The sequence below is a fragment of the Coregonus lavaretus genome (assembly GCF_964263955.1).
Source record: "Coregonus lavaretus genome assembly, chromosome: 5".
Lineage (NCBI taxonomy): Eukaryota > Metazoa > Chordata > Actinopteri > Salmoniformes > Salmonidae > Coregonus > Coregonus lavaretus.
The window spans coordinates 12,728,370-12,741,236 of NC_139992.1; positions in this window are offsets into that span (position 1 = coordinate 12,728,370).

A 12,867-nucleotide genomic window follows, 5' to 3' on the forward strand; every position below is an offset into this window, starting at 1 on the left:
AGTAATTTCTGGTCATAATTTGAATCATTATAAAGTAGGCCTATTCTGCCTGCAACTGCTTGAGCGAAATGGTTCTGTTTGACATAAGGCAGTATATTTTGGGCAACAGAAATAAATGAAAGTGTGCTGGTGCCTGAAGCAAGTTGGCAGGTGAACATCACTAGAGAAAGCACTCCAGGCTGCTCATAAAACGAATGAAACCACTTTAAAGAACTCCACAGTACCTTTTTACCAGTGTGTCTGAGTGTACAGTATCTGTGTGTGTATGTCAGAAACTGGAGGTGTGTGTGTGTCAAAAACTGGAGGATCTCAATCACCCTAGGTGATGTGGTGACTTGTGACACTGATCAGAGGCAGGGTTCAAGCAGAGCAGAAACCCACGTCATCATCAGTGCTATGTGCATTTAGCCCATGGCATATTTCATATGAGAATCACCATGGACTAGCTACAGTTTTTGTGCTCGAATTATTAAAAGCCCAGCTTTTGGCTAGTTAGTTGCTGGACCCGGGTTTGAGTCCCGACCGGGGCTACACCCCGAATTTGATACAACATACTTCAATGGTTGGTTTCATTGACTCTCCCCTTTCATTAAAATGGCCCCTAATAGAGTACCACAGTTTGTGTCATAAAACCTATTTTTGCCATAGGGGATTTTAGAAACATCTAATGTTAACTAAATTTAGTTATGACAAAATTGGCTAAATTTCTTTAAATTGACAATTCTGTGAACTGTCTTGTGCAAGTTTTAAATTGACACAATACCTGTTTGCAAAGGTGTCAGCTAGAGATGATGAGCAGGAGCTGGCAGGGATTTGCAGTCTTGCATGATGTCTACTTTTATACTAATTAGCATTTTCGGATCTGAGAATAAATAGAGCCGAATATATTGATAAAAGTCACCTTGTCCGAGATAAATTTACATGGTTATCAAAACGTCACGCCATGGTAAGCCTACCCGAAACACTTATTTTTTCAACCAGTTTCTCAACCCTCCCTAACTTTAAACAAACCCACTGTAATAACCCATGGAACTCTTCATTACATTTAAATTTTAGTCATTTAGCAGACGATCTTATCCAGAGCGACTTACAGTTAGTGAGTGCATACATTTTCATACTGGAAGGAGTGATGGAGTAGTTCTTTATAAACTGATTACTTTATTACTAACCCAGAGCATGGTGTAACAGGCAGGCATTCGCAGCTGTACTCAACGTGTGTATTGGAGTGCATTCCAATACTCTTAACAATGACACTAATAGGTACTCAAGTGCACCACCACCTGGTGGTGTGTATGTGTAATGACGTTATTACCACATTACCACACCCACCCAATCTCCCCAGAGTGCACTGATCCTTAGGGGGACATTTAAGCATCGAAGGACCTCCCTGAATCCCTCACTCGATCCCAGCAGGCCAGGCTGTGGGTGCTGCAGCTACATGGTGATGATGATGGATGTCTGCCGCGCTGACTACTTGATGAATGACCAGTGGTCCAGGGGAATGTTTAGCGCTGAAAGACTGTCAAGTGAGAGAGAGGCAATGATGTCATGCGCGCTGACACAGACTAAATAAATGGGGAGGGACAGGCGGAGAGATTTGGTGCTCTCTCTCTCCCTCTCTTTCTGTCTTTCTATTTCAATCTCTCTCCATCTCCTGTATTGTGTAAAGCTGAATCGCAGGTGGTAAAAGCATTGAGCTTACACTTACTTTGTTGTTGTTGAGAAAATGGTGTCATGTTGTTTCACCCAGGGTTGGTTTCCAAGAGCTAAGACTTTAACCAAATGAGGTTACAGACATAAGCCCACTTAGTCTTCTGTAGACACATTCATTTAACATAATGATGAGGGCAGTTTGACTGTAAATCAATCAGTGTACCTTATCTAGGCAGGCTTTGAGCCCCTGGGAGCGATATCCTGAGGGTTGATAAACTAGAAACACTGATTAATTTGGGATCAAATCTGACCCATTCAACATGGTGAATGGATTTGAAAGCCACTTCAATCCACTTCGAGAGCTGAGAGGAATACTCATTTATTCTAAAGAAAACAATCAATTTACTTCAGCTTCTCCCATTGATAGTAATACACTTTTTCAGTCTTGCCCATTGATATTGTAGACCAGGGGTGTCAAACATATGGCCCGCGCAGATGGTTTGAGTTGTATTATTATTATTATTATACTATTAACTTAATATACATTATCGGTCAAAAGTTTTAGAACACCTACTCATTGAAGGGTTTTTCTTTATTTTTACAATTTCTACATTGTAGAATAATAGTGAAGACATCAAAACTATGAAATAACACATATGGAATCGAGTAGTAACCAAAAAAGTGTTAAATAAATCAAAATACATTTTGTAGTTGAGATTCTTCAAATAGCCACCCTTTGCCTTGATGACAGCTTTTCACACTCTTGGCATTCTCTCAACCAGCTTCATGAGGTAGTCACCTGGAATGCATTGCAATTAACAGGTGTGCCTTCTTAAAAGTTAATTTGTGGAATTTCTTTCCTTCTTAATGTGTTTGAGCCAATCAGTTGTGTTGTGACAAGGTAGGGGTGATATACAGAAGATAGCCCTATTTGGTAAAAGACCAAGTCCATATTATAGCAAGCACAGCTCAAATAAACAAAGAGAAACAACAGTCCATCATTACTTTAAGACATGAAGGTCAGTCAATACGGAACATTTCAAGTACTTTGAAAGTTTCTTCAAGTGCAGTCGCAAAAACCATCAAGCACTATGATGAAACTGTCTCTCATGAGGACCGCCACAGGAATGGAAGACCCAGAGTAGCCTCTGCTGCAGAGGATAAGTTCATTAGAGTTACCAGCTTCAGAAATTGCAGCCCAAATAAATGCTTCACATCTCAACATCAACTGTTCAGAGGAGACTGTGTGAATCAGGCCTTCATGGTCGAATTGCTGCAAAGAAACAACTACTAAAGGCCACCAATAAGAAGAAAATACCTGCTTGGGCCAAGAAACACGAGCAATGGACATTAGACCGGTGGAAATTTGTCCTTTGGTCTGGAGTCCAAATTGGAAATGTTTGGTTCCAGCCGTGTCTTTGTGAGACGCGGTATGGGTGAACGGATTATCTCCGCATGTGTGCTTCCCACTGTAAAGCATGTAGGAGGATGTGTTATGGTGTGGGGGTGCTTTGCTGGTGACACTGTCTGTGATTTATTTAGAATTCAAGGCATACTTAACCAGCATGGCTTCCACAGCATTCTGCAGCGATACGCCAACCCATCTGGTTTGGGCTTAGTGGGACCATCATTTGTTTTTCAACAGGACAATGACCCAACACACCTCCAGGCTGTGTAAGGACTATTTTACCAAGAAGGAGAGTGATGGAGTGCTACATCAGATGACCTAGCCTCCACAATCCCCCGACCTCAACCAAATTGAGATGTTTTGGGATGAGTCGGACCGCAGAGTGAAGGAAAAGCAGCCAACAAGTGCTCAGCATTTGTGGAAACTCCTTCAAGGCTGTCGGAAAAGCATTCCAGGTGAAGCTGGTTGAGAGTATGCCAAGAGTGTGCAAAGCTGTCATCAAGGCAAAGGGTGGCTATTTGAAGAATCTCAAATATAAAATATACTTTTTTGGTTACTACATGATTCCATATGTGTTATTTCATAGTTTTGATGTCTTCACTATTATTCTACAATGTAGAAAATAGTATAAATAAAGAAAAACCCTTCAATGAGTAGGTGTTCTAAAACGTTTGACCGGTAGTGTACTTTAAAATAACTAAAACCAAATCTAAACTGTATAGAAATGAAAATGGACCTACATTCATAGGCTGCAGTTTCTTGAATGTCCTGCTTGCTAATACTCACCGAAATGAAAGCTAGACAGTCAGGGAGCATAGAATATTTCAATCACGATAGATAGCAGACTTTTCTTAGCAAATTTTGACAGCCAGGAAATATAGCCCATTTTCAGCGCGGCCCTCCGGACCTCGTTACATTTACATTACATTTTAGTCATTTAGCAGACACTCTTATCCAGAGCGACTTACAGTTAGTGAATACATATTTTATATATACTTTTTTTTTTATATACTGGCCCCCCGTGGGAATCGAACCCACAACCCTGGCGTTGCAAACGCCATGCTCTATCAACTGCGCTACATCCCTGCCGGCCATTCCCTCCCCTACCCTGGACGACGCTGGGCCAATTGTGCGCCGCCCATGAATCTCCCGGTCGCGGCCGGCTGCGACAGAGCCTGGATTCGAACCAGGATCTCTAGTGGCACAGTTAGCACTGCGATGCAGTGCCTTAGACCACTGCGCCACTCAGGAGTTTAATGACCGAATACCGAATCGTTGAAGACCGAATACATCCACCGGGGCAAAATGAGTTTGACACCCCTGGTGTAGAATGAAGTAATTAACGATGAACACTCAGTTCTGACATGATGAAGCTCTGAGATGGGCACACAGAACTATGATTTTCCCATTTCTATCAGCAAACATAAAGGTGGAAGCAGTTCTACACTCTTAGAAAAAAGTGCCGGTTGACTGGCAGCTCTATAGCACTGAACAAAATGAGAGTATGGATCTTTCAGCTGAGGGTGTAAATCATTTTGATTACTGCGTTGAAAGAAACAAGAAAATCTTTATTTCGCCAGATAGAGCAGATCCTTCAGGGTCTATTTATTTATTTGACTTCTGTTATTCATACCAATTTGTCCCCATGTCTCTGTTCATTGAATAGTCTTCCAGGCAATTCATTTTCCACACCGCAGGCACAGGCAGTGTTTTTGTTTAGGATCAATGTCGTTGGTAATATTGCTAGAGATCCAAAGGGGAAATGTTCTGAGGAGAAGGCAGCCCAAGCAACAGGGTCCGTGTACATTTCATTATTTTGATTTCCGAGTCAAAACGTAGAATGGAAAAACGGAAAACGGCTTGTTTTATGCTTTTTGTTTCTGATTTTGACAAACGAAAATCGGAAGTCTACTTGTTTTCTCATTTATTGTGTCAAAATTGGGCATGGAATAAAGGAAAACAAATAACAACAAAATGTATTCATATTTTACATTTTATTTTTTATTTTAGTTCATACCTGGAAGTACACGTCCCCTCATAGAATATTCACGGGGCTTAGGGGGTGTGTTTACAGCTTAGGTTGGCAGCACAAATAAAGAATTAGACTGTGTGAGTGTGACAGGAAGACAAAAATACTAATGTTAGCGAAGATGCAGAACTTATTATGAAGTTAGCATGCCAAAAGAACCAACTCAACAACTGAACAAAGATTGCACTAGATGGCTAGCTAGCACTAGCTGGCCACTGACTAACTAGCAGGCTCAACCTGCTACAAGATGAAGCTGCCCAGCCAGAGCTACCTTCTGCAGAAAGGTCAGATTTCTCCATTATTTTTTGTAGCTAACTTAGCTAGATCTTCTTACGGCTGATGGTGTTTATTGACTGAGTAATAATGAACAGCAGTTCCTGTAAATGGTTACCTATCCAGCACTTTATATAGCTAACTTAACTATTGTTTACACATACAAGAATATCCAATTAAGCTATAGTCAGTGCTGATGTGTGTGTGTCTGTGTGTGTGTGTCTGCGTGTGTGAGTTCTGAATGTTCCTGCAACAGAAGGGCACAGTATGGCATCTGAGCAAATCATAATGAATTTCATGTAGCTACATCAGTCAATACAGTAAGTTACAATAAGGCTTTTTATTGGTATGGGTATAAATGGTATACTTTACACTTGTAAACACAACTATTGCTGCAACAATTGGCCTACTTCTCTGAACAAAAATATAAACGCAACATGCAACAATTTCAAAGATTTTACTGAGTTACAGTTCATATAAGGAAATCAGTTAATCAAAATAAATTCATTAGGCCCCAATCTATGGATTTCACATGACTGGGCAAGGGTGTAGCCATGGGTGGGCCTGGGAGGGCATAGGCCCACCCACTGGGGAGCCAGGCCCAGCCAATCAGAATGAGTTTTTCCTCACAAAAAGGCTTTAATACACACCGAACTACGAAATGAACATCAAATTATCTGGCAACAGCTCTGGTGGACATTCCTGCAGTCAGCATGCCAACTGCACGCTCCCTGAAAACTTGAGACATCTGTGGCATTGTGTTGTGTGACAAAACTGAACATTTTAGAGTGGCCTTTTATTGTCCCCAGCACAAGGTGCACCTGTGTAATGAACATGCTGTTTAATCAGCTTCTTGATATGTCACACCTGTCAGGTGGATAGATTATCTTGGCAAAGGAGAAATGCTCACTAACAGGGATTTAAACAAATTTGTGCACATAATTTGAGAGAAATAAGGTTTTTGTGGTGTGGAAAATTTCTGGGATATTTTATTTCAGCTGATGAAACATGGGACCAACACTTTACATGTTGTGTTTATATTCTGTTCAGTACAGGTGTAGGATCTTAATTTGGTTACCATGTTGTTGCAGGAAATTTCTTGTAGTGTAGTCGAGGGCTTCTAAAGTTTGTAATTTCCACTTTAAAATGTCAGACTTAATTTGCCAAAAATGTATCAACCCTTACAAACATTTAAATTAATTATAATCCCCACAATATTTCAAATTTCCTGTTGCTGCAGGATTATTTTCCTGCTGTGAGAAAATGATCAAATTAAGATCCTACATTGGTACATACCCCCCAGTCTAATATTGCTTGGTTACTGATCTCACTCACACACACACACACAACACACACACACACACACACACACACACACACACACAAACACACACACACACAGTTCAGTCACTCAGCCCTATCCAGTGGACATGATGCTCTCAAGGTCCTGCACTACTGCCTCCTAGAACACCCTGATGAGAAGCAATAATCCTGGCTCCATGACTGTACCTATTTTGTTGCATTACAACCTGTAATTTAAATTGATTTTTATTTGGATTTCATGTAATGGACATACACAAAATAGTCCAAATTGGTGAAGTGAAATGAAAAAAATAACTTGTTTCAAATAATTCTAAAAAATAAATAACGGAAAAGTGGTGCGTGCATACAGTGAGGGAAAAAAGTATTTGATCCCCTGCTGATTTTGTACGTTTGCCCACTGACAAAGAAATGATCAGTCTATAATTTTAATGGTAGGTTTATTTGAACAGTGAGAGACAGAATAACAACAAAAAAATCCAGAAAAACGCATGTCAAAAATGTTATAAATTACATTTACATTACATTTACATTTTAGTCATTTAGCAGACGCTCTTATCCAGAGCGACTTACAGGAGCAATTAGGGTTAAGTGCCTTGCTTAGTGACTTACAAATTGGTGCATTCACCCTATAGCCAGTGGGATAACCACTTTACAATTATTATTATTATTATTATTATTATTATTATTATTTTTTTTTTTTTTGGGGGGGGGTAGAAGGATTACTTTATCCTATCCCAGGTATTCCTTAAAGAGGTGGGGTTTCAAATGTCTCCGGAAGGTGGTGAGTGACTCCGCTGTCCTGGCGTCGTGAGGGAGCTTGTTCCACCATTGGGGTGCCAGAGCAGCGAACAGTTTTGACTGGGCTGAGCGGGAACTATGCTTCCGCAGAGGAAGGGGAGCCAGCAGGCCAGAGGTGGATGAACGCAATGCCCTCGTTTGGGTGTAGGGACTGATCAGAGCCTGAAGGTACGGAGGTGCCGTTCCCCTCACTGCTCCATAGGCAAGCACCATGGTCTTGTAACGGATGCGAGCTTCAACTGGAAGCCAGTGGAGTGTGCGGAGGAGGGGGGTGACGTGAGAGAACTTGGGAAGGTTGAACACCAGACGGGCTGCGGCATTCTGGATGAGTTGTAGGGGTTTAATGGCACAGGCAGGGAGCCCAGCCAACAGCGAGTTGCAGTAATCCAGACGGGAGATGACAAGTGCCTGGATTAGGACCTGTGCCGCTTCCTGTGTAAGGCAGGGTCGTACTCTCCGAATGTTGTAGAGCATGAACCTGCAGGATCGGGTCACCGCCTTGATGTTAGCGGAGAACGACAGGGTGTTGTCCAGGGTCACGCCAAGGCTCTTCGCACTCTGGGAGGAGGACACAACGGAGTTGTCAACCGTGATGGCGAGATCATGGAACGGGCAGTCCTTCCCCGGGAGGAAGAGCAGCTCCGTCTTGCCAGGGTTCAGCTTGAGGTGGTGATCCGTCATCCATACTGATATGTCTGCCAGACATGCAGAGATGCGATTCGCCACCTGGTTATCAGAAGGGGGAAAGGAGAAGATTAGTTGTGTATCGTCAGCGTAGCAATGATAGGAGAGGCCATGTGAGGATATGACAGAGCCAAGTGACTTGGTGTATAGGGAGAAAAGGAGAGGGCCTAGAACTGAGCCCTGGGGGACACCAGTGGTGAGAGCACGTGGTGCGGAGACAGCTTCTCGCCACGCCACTTGGTAGGAGCGACCGGTCAGGTAGGACGCAATCCAGGAGTGAGCCGCGCCGGAGATGCCCAGCTCGGAGAGGGTGGAGAGGAGGATCTGATGGTTCACAGTATCAAAGGCAGCAGACAGGTCTAGAAGGACAAGAGCAGAGGAGAGAGAGTTAGCTTTAGCAGTGCGGAGAGCCTCCGTGACACAGAGAAGAGCAGTCTCAGTTGAATGACCAGTCCTGAAACCTGACTGGTTTGGATCAAGAAGGTCATTCTGAGAGAGATAGCAAGAGAGTTGGCTAAAGACGGCACGCTCAATAGTTTTGGAAAGAAAAGAAAGAAGGGATACTGGTCTGTAGTTGTTGACATCAGTGGGATCGAGTGTTGGTTTTTTGAGAAGGGGAGCAACTCTCGCTCTCTTGAAGACGGAAGGGACATGGCCAGCGGTCAAGGATGAGTTGATCAGCGAGGTGAGGTAGGGGAGAAGGTCACCGGAGATGGTCTGGAGAAGAGAGGAGGGGATGGGGTCAAGCGGGCAGGTTGTTGGGCGGCCTGCAGTCACTAGTCGCAAGATTTTATCTAGAGAGAGAGGGGAGAAAGAAGTCAAAGCATAGGGTAGGGCAGTGTGAGCAGGACCAGCAGTGTCATTAGACTTAACAAACGAGGATCGGATGTCGTCAACCTTCTTTTCAAAGTGGTTGACGAAGTCATCCACAGAGAGGGAGGTGGGGGGGGGGGGGGGATTCAGCAGTGAGGAGAATGTGGCAAAGAGCTTCCTAGGGTTAGAGGCAGATGCTTGGAATTTAGAGTGGTAGAAAGTGGCCTTAGCAGCAGAAACAGATGAAGAAAATGTAGAGAGGAGGGAGTGAAAAGATGCCAGGTCGGCAGGGAGTTTAGTTTTCTTCCATTTCCGCTCAGCTGCCCGGAGCTCTGTTCTGTGAACTCGCAATGAGTCATCAAGCCACGGAGCTGGAGGGGAGGACCGAGCCGGCCGGGAGGATAGGGGACACAGGGAGTCAAAGGATGCAGAAAGGGAGGAAAGGAGGGTTGAGGAGGCAGAATCAGGAGATTGGAGGGAGAAGGATTGAGCAGAGGGAAGAGATGATAGGATGGAAGAGGAGAGAGTAGTGGGAGAGAGAGAGCGAAGGTTGCGGCGGCACGTTACCATCTGTGTAGGGGCAGAGTGAGTAGTGTTGGAGGAGAGCGAGAGAGAAAAGGATACAAAGTAGTGGTCGGAGACATGGAGGGGAGTTGCAGTGAGATTAGTAGAAGAGCAACATCTAGGAAAGATGAAGTCAAGCGTATTGCCTGCCTTGTGAGTAGGGGGGGGACGGTGAGAGGGTGAGGTCAAAAGAGGAGAGGAGTGGAAAGAAGGAGGCAGAGAGAAATGAGTCAAATGTAGACGTAGGGAGGTTGAAATCCCCCAAAACTGTGAAGGGTGAGCCATCCTCAGGAAAGGAACTTATCAAGGCGTCAAGCTCATTGATGAACTCTCCAAGGGAACCTGGAGGGCGATAGATGACAAGGATATTAAGCTTAAATGGGCTAGTGACTGTGACAGCGTGGAATTCAAATGAGGAGATAGACAGATGGGTTAGGGGAAAAATTGAGAATGACCACTTGGGAGAGATGAGGATTCCTGTGCCACCACCCCTCTGACCAGATGCTCTCGGGGTATGCGAGAACACATGGTCAGACGAGGAGAGAGCAGTAGGAGTAGCAGTGTTTTCAGTGGTAATCCATGTTTCCGTCAGCGCCAGGAAGTCGAGGGACTGGAGGGTAGCATAGGCTGGGATGAAGTCAGCCTTGTTGGCAGCAGAACGGCAGTTCCAGAGGCTGCCTGAGACCTGGAACTCCAGGTGTGTGGTGCGTGCAGGGACCACCAGGTTAGAGAGGCAGCAGCCACGCGGTGTGAGGCGTTTGTGTAGCCTGTGCGGAGAGGAGAGAACAGGGATAGGCAGAGGCATAGTTGACAGGCTGTAGCAGATGGCTACAATAATGCAGAGGAGATCGGAATGAAATGAACTAAACATCTGGGAAAGGAGAGAGTAGGGCCTCCCTCACCAAAAAAAATATAACTCTCCCAACTTCCACCTCAGAAACTATAATTGTTTCACTGAACCACCCGAATAAAACTCTCCCAACTTCCACTTTAGAAATTAGAATTGTTGTAAACTACAGCGGTTCAATGTTTCAAGGAATGGTCTCAACTTACTTTATTCAGCTAGCTGACTATGACACCATAGCTAACTAGCATGCTAGCATCCAATAACACACAGTTTAGCACCAATACTTGGTTACAACAAACTACCAATAGTGTGTTAACACACTAAACAGATAATTCGTGTCCGTGTCTAGTTCTTTCATAACGCAGCAATAATTAAACGTTGGCTAGCTAGCACAAAGATATTGTATTTAGCTACTACAGTACAGCTAGCTGGTAGTGTTGGCTAGCTAGCAATGGCTGCTGTGTTGACTTTGTTTGAAAAACGGCGTCGCTGCGAACGAATGTAGCTGGCTAAAAGCATATTGTATTTAGTAGCTACCGTTGCTAATAGCTACTCGCCAGCTAGTTCAGGAGGTGAGTTAGCTAGCTAGCTTCGTGCTACACCCGGCACCGCCGAATACAAAAGTAACCTACAATAACTACATACAACAACTACCCACAACAGCCCACGATGCCTACCTATAATACCTAATAATATACAGCCCACTATGCCTACCTATAATACCTAACTACAATCTAAATACATAGTTTAAGCCTTACTCGACAAAGCCCAAGCTATGTATAAAGCCAAACTTAGCTGTCTGGGTGGCAGACTGCAATCAATAGCTGTAATTAAGTACAGCAGCTACCAACCACCTAACGTTAATGCCTCGGATAATGAGGTTAGAAACACAGTTGAATGGTAGGCAGCTAGCTGGCTCAATCACAGGTACTCTTAAGCGTGAAATAACATTGGAAACAACTAACCACAGTTGCTAAAAGTTACCAGTAGCTACCCGCTAGCTAGCTAGCTTTGTTGGTCCAAGTAGTGGGTTAGCTAGCCTCGTGCTTCGCCGGGGTCCGCCGAATACAATACTTACCTACAATGATTACCTACAATAACCTACAATAACTACCTAAGTAAGCTACCTATAATACCTAACTACAATACCTACCTACAATCTAAATACATGGTTTAAGCTTTACTCAACACCATATAAGAAGCCAAGCTTACCTCCTGCTAGAGAAAACACAACCTCTCCTGACCACCAAATTACATTTTAATGAGGGCAATAAGTATTTGACCCCCTCTCAATCAGAAAGATTTCTGGCTCCCAGGTGTCTTTTATACAGGTAACGAGCTGAGATTAGGAGCACACTCTTACAGGGAGTGCATTTCCTGTTTTTAGGCCTGTTTAAACATTTTAAGGTAAAGCACTTAGGATGAAGTGTAAAAAATGTGATGCAAGCTGTATGATTATACTTATGTATGTGTTGGTACTGTATGTACAATAAGGTATCCAATATTCTTAAATCTGACATGGTTGAAGTTACCATTATTAAACCTGCGTCAAGTCTCAAATATGGCGGAATTGTAGTGCATAACCCGAATTGTACAATGTTTCCTCCACTAGATGGCAGTAATGTCCCAACACCTTCAAAGACGTGTAACGTGAGAATTTTTCTATTCACCCTTCAAGTACAGAGCAAATGTCCAAATTAATGAAATTCCCCGAATTTACATTGTGAATGTTGCTTTTATGGCTACTAGATATGACTGGTTGTGATCCAGTCACATCTGACACATGTGACATGCAAAGTTCAAGTGTCATACAAAGTGGGTAAACAGCCCACTATCAAATGACCAGCCACAATCTGTGGATACTATACGATTAGAAAGGTTCAAAATGTATGTAAAACATCACAGCACAATTGAAAAATATATGGCACATGGAAACCAAGCGAGGGTGGTCTATGGTGATAGGTGGGATGGGCTGAGAGTGGCTGAGGGGAGGGTTTAAAGAGCTTATGTTCAGTAATGCTGTATATAAACGTACCATGTATGTAAAATCTGTATGCAAAATGTGTGTGTAAAATGTATATGTAAAATGTATGTATAAAATGTATGTACAGTTGAAGTCGGAAGTTTACATACATTTAGGTTGGAGACATTAAAACTAGCTTTTCAACCACTCCACAAATTTCTTGTTAACAAACTATAGTTTTAGCAAGTCGGTTAGGACATCTACTTTGTGCATGACACAAGTAATCTTTCCAACAATTGTTTACAGACAGATTATTTCACTTATAATTCAGTGTATCACAATTCCAGTGGGTCAGAAGTTTACATACACTAAGTTGACTGTGCCTTTAAACAGCTTGGAAAATTCCAGAAAATGATGTCACGGCTTTAGAAGCTTCTGATAAGCTAACTGACATAATTTGAGTCAATTGGAGGTGTACCTGTGGATGTCTTTCAAGGCCTACCTTCAAACTC